Genomic DNA, 13,845 nt, shown 5'->3' with positions numbered 1-13,845 from the left:
TGGGCAGCCATCTTCCAGCCCTGCTGGCAGCCTTTGCCAGCCACTCTGCCCAGGACTGGGGCTGGGCTGGGGCAGCCAGCCCCACCAAAACCCCCGTGGGTGGGGGTAGCAGAGAGAGAGGGCAGAACCTGTGCCCCAGCCAGTTTGGTGTGCAAATGAGAGGAAGGGCTTGCACTACCCCACTCGCCCTGTTTCCCTTGGCTTCATAATATTTTTGGGGCAATGCAGGCAGGGAGGATAAGGGCATGTTTTTTCCCCAGCATGGAGTGGGTTTTTCCTTTGCATGTCATGGTCGGGCCTAGCCAGGGCTGCCCTCTTCCAGCACCAGAGGCTTCTTTTCCAACCCTGACTTTGTGCACAAGTCCCAGATGCTGGCGAGAGGGCAGTGGTCACCCTGTGTGCCCCTGATGCAGCCCCCGCGGGCCCAGGGATGCTGGGGCCAGGCTCTGGGAGCAGCAGCATCCCCCTGATGAACTCCATCTGTATTCCATAGGAACACTGTCCTACAGCCCCCCGGAATGGAACGACTTTGGCTGGTACCATGGCGAGGCAGCAACAATCTGGTCCCTGGGCATCCTGCTGCACCAGATGGTCTGCGGGGAGCACCCTTTCAGGAGGGGCCGGAACCTCAGCTGGGGCCAGCTCCCGCTGCCACAAAGGCTCTCTCAAGGTGGATCCTCTTCTCTGGGCACGGGGGGAATCCCAGTGCTGGGAGCCAGCAGCGGGCTCGTGGGCATCCCGCTCTGGCAGCTGCTGAGGAGGTGGCACATGTCCTGCTCTCCTGCTCTCCTCCAAGACAGGGAATTGATGGGAAAGTTTAGGCCCAGCTCTGAGCACATCCAGCATGGCCGGGGAATGGGAATAGTGGGGTAAAGCAGACAGGAGCCTTCTCTGGCTGACCATCAGTTTCTGCTTTCTCTCCCCAGAGTGCAAAGACGTGATCTGGTGGTGTTTATCCGTGAACTCCTTGGACAGACCCACACTGGAAGACCTGTTCTGTGTTCCTTGGATGCAGGATATTCCTCTGCCATAGAAGAAGGGAGAGAGCCACAGGCACACTTTGATCCAGGGCCCTGGTAAGTTCCTGCTCCACATACGCCTTGGCAATGAGAAGCAAAGGAACCCAACCCTTTTTGTGCTGCCAGTGTCACTGGACCGGGGTCATGGGATGGGAACACACAGCCCTTGTGCTGGAGCTGAGCTGCTCTGCCCAGCACTGGTGGCCGCCATCCAAGCTGGTTTTGCTTGTCCTGGTTCCCTGACAGCTGGGACCCTGGGCAGAGCCCTGAGAGCCTGGTCTGCCCCCAGGGAAGGAGAAGGAGCCCCTGGAGAAGCTGTACCGGGTGGGGATGCTGCTGCTGCTGCTGCTGCTGCTGCTGCTGCTGGAGACAGCGAGGGTGACATCAAGGATGACAAGCTCTTCCTCAGCCTGGCCACTGGAGGCTGAAGGTGATGCACTTTGATTCTGGCACCTTCTTCAAAGCCAAACTCCACAGGGAATTTGCAGATGAGTCCCCATCTGGGGAAATTCTGCCAGATTTGGGCATGGCCCAGCCTGGCTGGAAACCAAAGGCTCCCCCTTTGCTGGGGCAGATGCAACTCATTCTTCAGTCACTGCCCAGCTGCTTTTGGCAGGGCTGGGAGGATGGGCTGGGGTGGGTACGAAATGGGAGTGGGCTCCTGGCTCTGCCAACAGCCCCCAGCACCCACCGTGCCCCGGGCTGGGGCTGGGGCTGGGGCAGCCAGCCCGACACAAACCAACCCCATGGTGGGAGCAGAGGTGGGGCTCCAGAACCTGTGCACAGCTGCTTTGCTGTGCAGGCAAGGAAGGGCTTGGGCTGCCCACTGCCCTTGTTTGCTTTGGGGTCACTGTGATTTTGGGGGGCAGTGCAGTGGGGAAGAGAGAAAGTGTGGGATTCCCTCAGCCATGGCTGGGTTTTTCCCTAGCATGTAGGGGTTGGGCCTTCCTCAAGGCCCTGACAGAGATAAGAGTTTTTACTGTTTTTCTTGTTTTCCCTTTTTGTCTCAAAACTCTTGTCAATAATGTGTTGTTTGTTATTCCAGAGGAAGCGTTCCAGGTGGTCCAGTGTGGATGGGGAAGTGCTGGAGAGCAGCTGTGGCATGGATGGGCCGTGCCCTTGGAGAAGGCTGAGGCCATGGTTTGGGAGCAGCTTTTCTTCCAGCCGTGGGTGGCGTGAGGTGGGTCCCTGTGTGCTTGGCAGGGTGGGATCAGAGCTTTTGGGAGATGGCAGCGAGCACAGGAGCATCCTGCTCTGGGCAGCTGCTGAGGGCTGGATGTGCCGTGGCTGGCTGCAGGCTGGGCACAGGTCCTGCCCTCCTGCTCTGTGCCAAAGGCAGCAGGGATGGGCAGCTCTGGGCACAGCTCTGGGCACAGCCAGCATGGCCTGGGCACCGCAGGCCTTGGCACAAGGGCACAGGAGCCCTTAGCTGACGGGCACTTTCTGCTTTCTCTCTTTGCAGCCGGGCTCTGCGGGTGCTGAGGCTGCTCTGGGCTCTGCCAGGGGTCTGCTGGGCTCAGCCCTGGGCCCAGCTGGGCTGGCTCTGCCCTCACATTGCTCTGACAGTTTTGCATCAGACAAGCCCGTTGTGAGCACAGCGCCTGAGCTTTCTGCTTTGGCAGGTGAGTGAGACTCTGCTGCAGGCCCAGAGATTGCAGCTGGGGACACACATCCAATTGGCAAGGACCCAAACTCTCCACAGTCCCAGCTGAACGCCTGGATCTGTACAGGGTGTTTTCTTCTTGACTGGCTGGAATTGTGCAATTGCACTTTCTTCCTCCTCTAGCAGTGCCACGAGTGGGCCAAAGCTGGCGAGTGGGCTGTGCTCCTGAGGCAGTGCAGTCTGGAGCTGGTGGATGGAGAATTGCCCTTCTGCACTGCCAAACCAGAGCAAAAAGCTGTCAGTGGGACTTTGTGTCTCTAAGAAACTCCTGGCAGTTAGAACAGGTATGTGCAGCTCATTCCCAGGCTGAGAAGGAAGGTCATCTTCTAAAGGATGTGGGCTTTGACAGAGTTTCCATTCCCAGTCCTGCTTGGAGCTGGAAGGGCACAAAACAATTTCCTCTTGCTTTGAGCACAATTTCAAATACCAATGTTGGAAACAAAGCTCAAAATCTTTTAAGAGGCTTTTGAGGTCACAAAGATGGATCCATGCCATCAGCACATTTACAATGTAAATAACTGAGTTCGCTTTTTAATAAGATCATTTACCTCTTAATGCAAAGAATGTAACTTGGCATTTATGGGTTTTTTTTCATTAACTGTATTTTATGTTTTTCACTAACACTTGGATTTTATGCTTATCTTTTACAATTTATAAATTTTTTTCCTTATTCCTCTTTTTTCCTTTCAATAGAAAACATGTCCTATCAAAGGAGTGTCCATTGCTCCTGGTTCCCGTGTGGAGCAGCTCCCTTCCTGCTGGCTGAGCTGCTCAGGCAGAGCCCGGCAGCTCCTGGCCCTGCAGGGCTGAGGCTTTTCCCCGTTGCTGGGCACACACTGATGGAGCAGCACTGCTGAACTCGGGCACACAGAGGGACCAGCAGCAGCTGCCTTTGGCCACCTGAGGCTCCAAGGCCCAAACTCTGAGCAGCCAGGGCTGGAAGAGACTGGCAGGATCTGATCCCTGACTCTGGGCCAGGGCTGCACAAATGACCCCACAGCAGCAGCAGCAGCAGCAGCAGCAGCAGCAGCAGCAGCAGCAGATGGAGCTGACTTTGAGCACAGCCCCTGCCCCTCTTCCCTCCCGTGTGCAGCGGTGTCACAGCAGCCTGAGGCACCTGGGAGCCCCCAGTGCCAGCAGGGACTGGAGATGGCAGCCCTGGGCTCCTGGAGGCTGTGCAAGGAACGGAGCTGGGCACTCCCTGTCCACGGGGAGCTTCCAGATGGAAAAGGCTGCTGTGCCCAGGCAGCTCCAAGGGCACAGAAAGGAGGCTCTGGAGCCCTGGATCTGTGCCAGTGCCACAGTCCTGGGCAGCAGCCAGCGAGCCCTGGGGGAACAGAGGGCACAGCAAGAGGGACAGAACCAGGCAAGGGCAGAGACTGGGAAGAGCCAGGCCTGGGAGCAGGAACAGCTGCTCCATTGCACTCTTGGAGAAAGCTCTTGGCTGGTTCAAAGCCCTGAAAGGCGTGAAGGGCAGAGAGGAGGCCACAACAAGTAATGTTCCTGTTTGCACAGCCTCCCCTCTCCGTGTCCCAGAAGGAATTGCATTGACTGGATTCATCTCTCCCAGTCGTCTCGTTCAGCATGAGCAGCTCAGCACCAGGAGCTGAATCCTCAGGCCACAGGAGCTGGGCAAGAGGGAACTTTTGGAGCAAAGTAATGCTGCTAAAATAGCCCCAGCTGAATGCAGTGGATAGAATCATGGAATCACAGAATCCTTTCTGTTGGAAAAGCCCTCTGAGCTCACCCAGTGCAGCCACTCACCCAGCAGTGCCAAGCCCAGCACTGAACCACGTCCCTGAAGTGACAAGGCCTGGACACCAGCCTTGAGTGAGGCCTGGACAGCAGGCCCTGAGCCAAAGGTGGCCTCTGGATGAACCTTCCAACCAAAGGTTATCTTTGTATCTGCTCCCTAATGAAATGTGCATGGTCATTAGGATTGAGATAGATGTAGCCACTCATTAGTGAAACATGTATTGACCTTTGTGTATTTAGAAGCCAGACAAGGCCATGAAATGTGACATCTGGCCTTGTTTGGGGCTGTATGGTCAAAGTCACCTCCCTTGGTTCCTCCTTGAGCCCTGGCCAGGCTTTGGGAGGGACCCAAGAGGAGGATGAAAGCAGATGTTGCCACACTAGCAGTGCTGTCAGTTTGCTCATTCAGCACTGTCAGAGCTGGGCCCTTGTCATGGTTTGAGCCTGGCACAGAGCCAGTGCCCCCCATGAAAATGCCTCACCCTGGTGTCTGCTGTGAGATGTGACCAGGAATAAGCAAAACAGGCTCCAACTTAAACATAAAGAACACTTTATTATCTAAACTACAGGAAAATAGGGAAAGACTATAAGGAAAAGGAGAAAAAAAAAAAAATTGAAAACCTTACAAAAAACCACTTTCCTCCTCCCCACTACCTGACTTTCCCAATCCGATACATTCTCCCAAAACACCAACTGCCCAGCCTTGGCCCCACACTTTAGTATACTCAAACTTCAGTTCATGAAGAGGAAAGGAGTCCTTCTTGTTCCATAGGCTTCTCCTGGAAACACACTGAAACCTCGTGTGCTTCTTTGTCACTTCGGCACCGCCCGGAAAAAGTCCTTTTGCCGCTTGTGACATCTTCCTTCCATGCCCAGTGCTCTCACCACTGACGCATGGACCAGAGCTGCTTTTAGGGTTGTCTTTCAAGGATGCCTTGTCTCACTCCAAAAAGGCACAGTCTCTGCTTTGGGACATCTGTCCCCCCCCATATTTTTCCAACCCCCTGGGGCCGGGGGGTCCTCACGATGAACCCTCCTGGTTCTGAGGCACTGCTTCCCCCTAAATGCAGTCTGTGTCACAGGAACAACTGAGTCCATGGCCACAAGAAAAGTCCAGCCAAAAGGCCACTCCAAATCATCTCTCCCCATTCAATCATCTCCACGTTCTTCGGGCCAGGTCCTTGTCTCATCTCATCTCTTATCTCCCTTCTTATTCAGCTTCGAGGAGGATTAGCATTTTTGCAAGGCCCCAATCATGAAAGAAAGGGTTAAAAGTTTTCAGTCTCTGTCTATCTCAGAATGCTGGTACTCCGTACTCCCACAGGTGCTGCTGCTCCGCCGGCCAGGCTGCACTCTTCCCTCCTTCTTTCTCCTCCCGGGCTGGCTGCTATCACATTCAGACGCCGGCTCTCCTCTCTCTCTCCCTCCGGGGGGGAATGACTGCCCGATGTCTCTTGGGGCTCCTCCACCCTTCCATCCTTGAAGCCCCCTCAACCCCCATCTCTGTCCAGGCCCCGGGCCTACCGCATGGCTGCCCCTCCCCCGCCCAGCAGCAAGGCTGGACAGGGGAGGGTGATCTGACCTCTTCGCTTCGACGTCCCAAGAGAGAGTGCCAAGGGCAGTGCCCTGCTTTTTAACCCCTGTGTATTCTCGGAGGTGTGTCCAAACCCCACTGGCTACACCAGGTGCCAGTCTCAAACCCAAAACCTTCATTGGTTTGACCACAGCTTCCCAGAATTCCCACTCCTTCCTGGTCAAACCACCACACCGTGCTTTGGATTAAAAGTAGATTTCAGAAGGGTGATAGGCTTTTGTCTTTTCCTAGACGTCGATGTAATTCTATCGAGGAGTTTTTAATTCTGTGTTGCCATGTCATCCCTCAGAGCCCTGTCGTACTAATCGTCATACAGATGCAAAACAAAACATCAGACCCTGTCCCAGCCACTTAGAGCCCAGAACACGATTTCCTCAGGCTGCCATTTGTGTGCCATCGGTACTCACCAGGGAAGCGAGCCGGGGATGTTGCAGCTGTTGGGAACAAACCGCTTCTCGTCACACAGAAATGGAATTCGGACGACGCCTCGGCCAGCCCCTCTCTGCCGTCGTCTCCTGAATCTGCAGCAGAGCAGTTCCAGTCCGTCCGGGTACGTGTAATCCAGCTCCTGACGATCTGAGCACACGGAGCAGCGCTCAGCTGACGTGGGGGCTCAGGGAAGGCAGAGTGTGCATTGTCATCTTCCTGAACCTACAGACCAATCAAAGTGAGAAGCCACAGGGTGGAAATCAGTCGCATATATGCTAAATAAAACTTGCAGATTTATTTAAGAATTGTTTCTGCTTGTTCTTTTTTGTGCTTCTGTGCTTAGAAAACATCCCTATAAAATCAGTTCAGTTCATCAGTTGAACCTTTGTTTGCAGACCCTCACTGAGCAGAATCTGTTGCAGACTCAGTGCACGCTGCGCTGGAGTGTGAGGAGCTCAGTGCACTGCCGGGAGTGTGAGGAGCTCATGTGTGCTACTTTTTGCTTTAGGATGCTCTAAGGTATTTATTCCTTTTGGGATACATGATGAGAATTCCCAAGAGAGGTAGTTATAAGGTATGACATCGGGAAAAAAGCCTGTGTGGTTGGAATGTTGTTGCTGTCAAAAGTTAATTTTTTCTTAGCCAGTAGTTAGCTTTTTGCTTTATTTTTGTGGTAGCAGTATTTTATTGTTTAAAAAATTGCTTCAAAATTACTTGAGTGGCTGGCCATTGGTACCTTGTTCAGATTTGCCTATTTGCTTGTAGCTAAAAAGTTCACATCTTGTTTATCCTTCTATTTAAAAAACTGCTGCCCAGCCAACTAATAACTGAATATCTATCTGTCTGGGACATGGGGACAGGATTTAGGTAATGTCTTTGTTTCCAGAAAAAAGTTCCAGTGTAGTTTCTAAATAGAGGAGAGGGGGGTGAAGACTCGGGGCTCTGATGCCATTGGGGCACCCCAAGGTCCCCAGGAGAGGGAGCCCCACTGGGGTGCAGGAGCAGGTGTGTTCTCATGTGATATAGAATAAATTACAAATATAAACATGAAAATTGTAATCATGAAAATATTTTTTTAAATAGCTAAATAAAGCGGGGTTTTTTTATTTGTCAATAGGCAGGGTTTTGATTATAAAAATTATAAATACAAACAATATAAATGTAGAAATCTAAGTACAGGAATATATCATAAATAAACACAGATATATATATATAAAGTTTAAAAACAAGAAAAAATTAGTTGTAGCAGTAGATATGACACATAATATAAATAATAATTTAAATACATTTCTAGAACTTTACCTATATTATATATAATTAATACACTGCATCAAAAGAAACTATAAATATGAATGGGAATATAATTATACTAAGTATAAAAATATTTCAATCTCGTTTAAAAGAAGGTTGTTTTTTGTATTTATTTGGTTAGAGACGGGGTTTTTATTTGGAATAATAGAAGTATTATAGAAGTATAAATCTAAATATAGAAATATACAATCTATAGAGAAAGATATTTGTAAAAACACGAGCGAACGACGCCTCCTTCGGCCGAATGGAACGAGCTCAGCCGAAGCAAGGCGAGACCGGCCGAACCTGACGGCCTCGAGCGAACCGAGGCCAGGCTTGCGAGGCTGCCTGAACGGAGCCGAGCTCAGGCGAACCGAGCCCGCTGCTCTCGTGCGCGCTAATTAGCGCGAGTGCGGTCACCGCCTAATGAGCCCCTGTGCCGCCCCGCGCTCCCGGTCGTGTCCGTGCGATGGGCGGGCCGCCCGCGGGACGCGGCAGCAGGAGAGCCCGAGCCGGCCGCGTTTAACGTGAGGCGGCGGCCGCTTGCCCGCCTCAGGGCGAGCCGAGCCGCCGAGCCGAGCCGACCGAGCGCACAGAGCGGCTCCGAGTTCGGCCGAATAACCGAGCCGCGCCGAACGCACAGAGAGGCTCCGAGTTCGGCCGAAGCGAGCCGAGCCGCGCCGAGCGCACAGAGCGGCTCCGAGTTCGGCCGAATGAAGCCGAGCCGCGCCGAACGCAAGGAGAGGCTCCGAGTTCGGCCGAAGCGAGCCGAGCCGCGCCGAGCGCACAGAGCGGCTCCGAGTTCGGCCGAATGAAGCCGAGCCTTGCCGAGCGCACAGAGCGGCTCCGAGTTCGGCCGAAGCGAGCCGAGCCTTGCCGAGCGCACAGAGCGGCTCCGAGTTCGGCCGAAGCGAGCCGAGCCGGCGCCAGCCACAGAGCGCTCCGAGTTCGGCCGATACCAGCCTTGCCGAGCCACAGAGCGCCCTGATTGCCGAGCCCGAGCGCACAGAGCGGCTCCGAGTTCGGCTGAATGAAGCCGAGCCGCGCCGAACGTACAGAGCAGCTCCGAGTTCGGCCGAAGCGAGCCGAACGAGCCGAGCCGCGCCGAGCGCACGGAGAGGCTCCGAGTTCAGCCGAATGAACCCGAGCCGCGCCGAGCGCACAGAGAGGCTCCGAGTTCGGCCGAATGAAGCCGAGCCGCGCCGAACGTACAGAGCAGCTCCGAGTTCGGCCGAAGCGAGCCGAGCCGCGCCGAAGAGGCGCATCCAGCCGAATGCAGCCGACAATAGCCGAGTTTAGCCGATTACAGCCCAATTTAGCCGAGCACTTAAGTTATTCTGTAGCCCTTTGACTTTTGTCCTGACTTTTTTTCAGATGCACCTCCTCAGGTGACTGCAGCAGTTCCTTAGGTTCCATCTTCTCAAAGGGTACAGGGCTCAAGAATTCGTCTTCCAGAGAGTTATCTCAAGTCCTGGCTTGTATTGTATCTGCCTATGTTGGCTTATGTTGTATGTACCTCTATTGTGTGTACCTATGCTGGCTTATACTGTACGTACTTATACTGTATGTACTTATGTTGGTTTATACTATATGTACTTACATTGGATGTACCTATATTGGTTTATATTGTGTGTACCTGTGTTGGTTTATACTGTATGTAAGTGCGTCACCTTATATTGTGTGTACTTACGCTCTGTTTACACTTGCACTGTTTACCTCAGCCTATATTGTACGTACTTATATTGTACCACTTACGATCAGAGCTGCCCTGCCCTGGCACGTAGTCACAGTTAGGTAGAACAGTTATAGAAATTTTACTCTTCATCTGTCTTTTGTGGGATTTTGGGTAGATAATTTATTGGTCCAGAGTGGGGACAAGTCCTAGCTGTCAGATAGCCACTCGTTGACCCTTCCTGTTGTCTCACAGGTCCCCGAGGCTGCTGATTTCCCCAGGGTCTGCCATTTACTTCAAGGAGCAGCAGCCAGAAGATGTGTCACAGCACGTTCTTCAGCGTCTCAGGTAAGGGCCGCAGTGAGCGTGTAAGTGGCAAGAGTGTGTCAGTGTGTGTGAGAGCACGTGGCTGTGTCTGTCTGTGTCTGCTCGTCTCTGCATGGGTGGGCACATGCTGACTGGATTTAACCTTGTGTATATGACTTTTGCTTTTCAGGTTTTGCAACTCATTTTTAAAGTTAGAATAAAAAATCCTCAGCCGGGTTATATTGTATGTACTGACATGGAATGTACCCATGTTGGCTTAAAACCCAGTAAAACAGACGATGATGGGCAAGAAAAAACCCAGAAAAAAAGCCCAACAAGATGGGCAAGAAAAAAACCCAGAAAAGAACCCCAAGACGGGCAAGAAAAAACCCAGAAAAAAAAACCGAAGATGGGCATGAAGAGACCCAGGAAAAACCCCCAAGATGGGCAAGAAAAACCCAGAGAAAACCCAGAAAAACAATTCCAAGAAGGGCAAGAAAAGACCCGGAAAACACCCAGAAAAAATCGCAACCAAAGTATAAATATATAAATGTCTTTCAAATATATAGAGAATTGTTAAATTATTTAAAATACAAAATAACATAAATCAATATCTGCATGTAAGATCCATAATACAAGTAATACTGTATATATCCTATTATAGTGTATTGTAAGAAATAGATATAAAATTGATATAAATGTATTTATGTTTATCATATCTATCATTTGTTATATATTACACCATATTGATATAAGTTTTTTAAAGCAGTTTAACATAAAGGGGGGTTTTGTTTTTTATTTGGCAAAAGCAGGGGTTTTAGTACAAAAATGATAAATACAAATAATATAAAGGTAGAAATCTAAGTATAGAAACAGATCATAAAGAGCAAAAGGCTAATATAAAATTAAAAATCTAAGATAAAATAAGTTGTAGCAGTAGATATGGTACATAATTTAAAAAATAATTTATTTCTATTATTTGAATAGGACACATATGATATATCATGATTAATATAATGCTTAAATATAAACTATAAATATAAATGTGAATATAGTCATGCAAGCTATAAATATAAAATATAAACTATAAATATAAATGTGAATATAGTCATGCAAGCTATAAATATAAAAATATTTCAATATAGTTTAAAAGAATAGAGCTTTTTTGTATTTGTTTAGTTAGTATGGGATTTTTATTTTAAATAATTAAAATTACATTTCTATCATGCTTTTAACATAGAAATATACAATAAATATAGAAAGATTTTTTTAAAACCACAAAATATAAATAAATAGAAACAGTAGGAATAGACAGAATATATTTTATAAATTACATGCTACATCAATGTCCACTATAAATATGCATGTGAATATAAATACGAAAAATAGGACTATCAAATTGATTTTAATAGGATTTTAAAGCAAGGCGGTTTGTTTGGTTCTGGTCGGATAAGAGGCAGGTTTTTGGCATTTATTTCAGAGCAGTTTTTGTCTGGGGTCGCCCCTGTTCTTTTTTGCCGCCTTCGCTGCCCGCAGCCCCGAGGCGCGCTGCGCCCCCGTCTGGGGCGGGCGGCAGTGCTGCCGCCTTGTGGGCAGAGCGCGGTACTGCAGCCGTGCGCCGGCAGGCAGCCGAGAGGCCGCCATGCTGGGAGTGGCGTGTCGCGGGTGTCTCGGACTTTTCGTTGACCTTCTCGAGATGGCGGGGAAGTGGAGGACCCCGGTGGGTGTAAGTGAACTGCCTGCATGGAATACCGACGTCATGGCGGCCCCGACGGATTTTTCTGTGGCGTTTGAAGCGTATCCGATACATGCTGTGGGCTCAGCGTCGCCGCGGGCGGGCGTATTTCTGCGGGTTTGTGACAGGCATCTGGGTAAACCTGGCCTGTCTGCGCCGGGGTCCTCTCATGCCCGCTCTCCCGCCCTCAGCGAGCCGAGCCGGGCTGAAGTGTTCCGAAGAGCCGAGTGTGGCCGAAAATAACCGAGTTTAGCTTAAGAGACCAGGATAGCCTAGTGTAGCTGACATTAGCCGCGTTAGGACAAAGAGCCGCGTGAGACCGAGGTTAGCCAGTAGCCGGGAGTGGCCTGGTGGCTCCTGAAATTCCACGATAGGCAGGATGGTTCCCAGACCCAAGCTGGCCCCAGTGCCAAGTCGGGCTGACGTGATAGCGCCTCGTGGCTCCTGCAGTGTGCCATCCAGAAGCGGGGCAGGTGAGTTTTGTTTGCCAGGGAAAAGGGCCGTGGTTTGTGGGGGGGGGGGCTGTGGCTGGGGGTGGCCGGCTGGCTCCTGAAATTCTTTGGTATGCAGGGTGGTTCCCAGACCCAAGGTGGCACCAGTGCCAAGTCGGTCTGTTTTGACAGTGCCAAGTCAAAACTTCACTTGTCCTAGTTTAGATTTCTGATGTGGAGGAGCAGAAGTGCCACCTGATATGGAATTTGGTGCTCTCTGTGGAGTGACATCGTGTAAAATTTCTGTCCCAGAAATTCTGTCACGATGGCTCTGCTCCATAAAGAATGACACGGCCTGATTGTCAGCAATTTTTGCTTCTGCAATAGTGTAAAAATGCTAAAATTTGAACACTGCCTATAATTTCAAAAGAAAATATTTTAAAACTTGAAGTGATAGCTAAAATTAGGCCTGAAAGGTAGCAAGAGCAGGTAGCAAGAATATTTCTCCCTGTTTGTAGATATACTTTTCATTCAAAAATTTGCTGATGGGGAGATTCTTTCATGTATTTAGTGACCTTTACAGATGTATTCCCCTAGTGTTTTGAGTTGATAGAATCATGGAATAATTCAGGTTGGAAGGGGCTCTAAAGATCACCTCATTCCAAGCCTGCTGCCGTGGGCAGGGACGTGGTTCCATAGAGCAGGTTGCTCTGAGCCTGATGCCAGAGCACCAATGGGCCTGGAACACTTCCAGGGATGGGGCAGCCCCAGCATCTGTGAGCAAGCTGTGCCAGCCAGGTGCCAGAGGAGGAAGAAAGCCCTTCCCACGTGGAGCAGAGGCTGCTGCAGCTTCGCGTAGCCTCGTGTCACCGAGCGTGTGAGACAGAAGAGCCCTTCCCGTGGAGGGATATCGGCGCTGACGGATCTTTTTTGGGAGAAGCGGAGCAATGGAACGCCAGAGCAGCCTTCAGTTCTTCTGGCAGAGTTGGGAACAGCTTGAAGCAGGAGCAGAGCTGGCCTGGTGCCTGCCAGCTCTGCAGGCAGTGGGGATGGAGAAGCTGCAGTTACCTGTCTGCTTGGCTGAGTCTTTAAAAAGGAGGCACTTTTCTGTAGTTCCTTTTCTATAAGCATTACGTGAAAGTTCCCCCTAGAAGTCCAAAGGCAGCTGTTTTCTTAGCAGGAGGAAGTCAGGAGGAGGCAAAGCGGGCAAAGACATCAGATAAGTCGGGATAAAATTCTTGGCTAACCTGTTTTTTCCGCTTCCTCCAGACAGCCAGTTCTGAAGCACTGAGCAGAGATCTGCCCGGGAGGAAGAGCAGAGCCAATCTCTGAGAGCTGACGCGCGAGCTGTGGTGAGGACAGCTGCTCCCTGCCTGCAGCCTGCCTTGGTGTGGGAGCTGCTGAGCTGCCATTCCTGTGGTGGGAGTGTTTCTCCTCTCATCGAGCCAAGCCAGAGACCTGCTAGGGAAGGAGCAGGTAAGGTTTAAGTACCGAGATCTCCCCAGTAAGAAGTGAGGTGACAAAAGGAAATGGCCTCAAGCTGCAGCAGGGAAGGCTTAGATTGGCTTTGAGGACCAATTTCTTCACTGAAAGGGTGGTCAGGCATAGGAGCAGGCTGCCCAGGGCAGTCCCCATTGCTGGAGACATTTAAAGCATGGCAAGATGTGGTGTTTCGGGACCTGATTGGGGTGGGGGCTTGGCAGTGCTGGGGCAGCAGCCGGGCTCGATGACCTTAGAAGGCTTTTGCAGCCTAAAGGACGCTATGGTTCTGGAAAGCCTCGACCCCTGTGGCTCTAACACAGCACCTGGATGCTGACGGAAGGAGGCTGGTGATAGAGCCTGGAGGTCCCTGTCCCACGGGGAGGGAGAGGACAAGGCAGTGTCGCCTGCAGGGAGGGTCTCGTCCCCAGAGGGCAGTCAGCGACTCCATCCCTGCCCGGGGCTCTGGGTG

The 13,845-nt window shown here is 51.1% G+C and overlaps 1 long non-coding RNA gene across 4 annotated transcripts; it reads left to right on the top strand.

The window, feature by feature from the left end:
• The first annotated feature begins 9,118 nt into the window (after positions 1 to 9,118).
• LOC135442123 (uncharacterized) lies at positions 9,119 to 13,371 on the top strand. 4 transcript variants are annotated; one of them, XR_010438616.1, is made up of 4 exons: positions 9,119 to 9,228; positions 9,678 to 9,770; positions 9,919 to 11,936; positions 13,164 to 13,371. It is a non-coding gene; the product is annotated as an uncharacterized LOC135442123 (long non-coding RNA). The 4 variants fall into 4 exon arrangements; XR_010438618.1 differs by having other exon boundaries at positions 9,125 to 9,258; XR_010438617.1 differs by having other exon boundaries at positions 9,155 to 9,233.
• Positions 13,372 to 13,845: the final 474 nt, after the last annotated feature.

This window comes from Zonotrichia leucophrys, unplaced genomic scaffold (genome assembly GCF_028769735.1).
Source record: "Zonotrichia leucophrys gambelii isolate GWCS_2022_RI unplaced genomic scaffold, RI_Zleu_2.0 Scaffold_1219_13941, whole genome shotgun sequence".
NCBI classification, from domain to species: domain Eukaryota; kingdom Metazoa; phylum Chordata; class Aves; order Passeriformes; family Passerellidae; genus Zonotrichia; species Zonotrichia leucophrys.
This window is presented reverse-complemented; position numbering and strand designations above follow the sequence as displayed.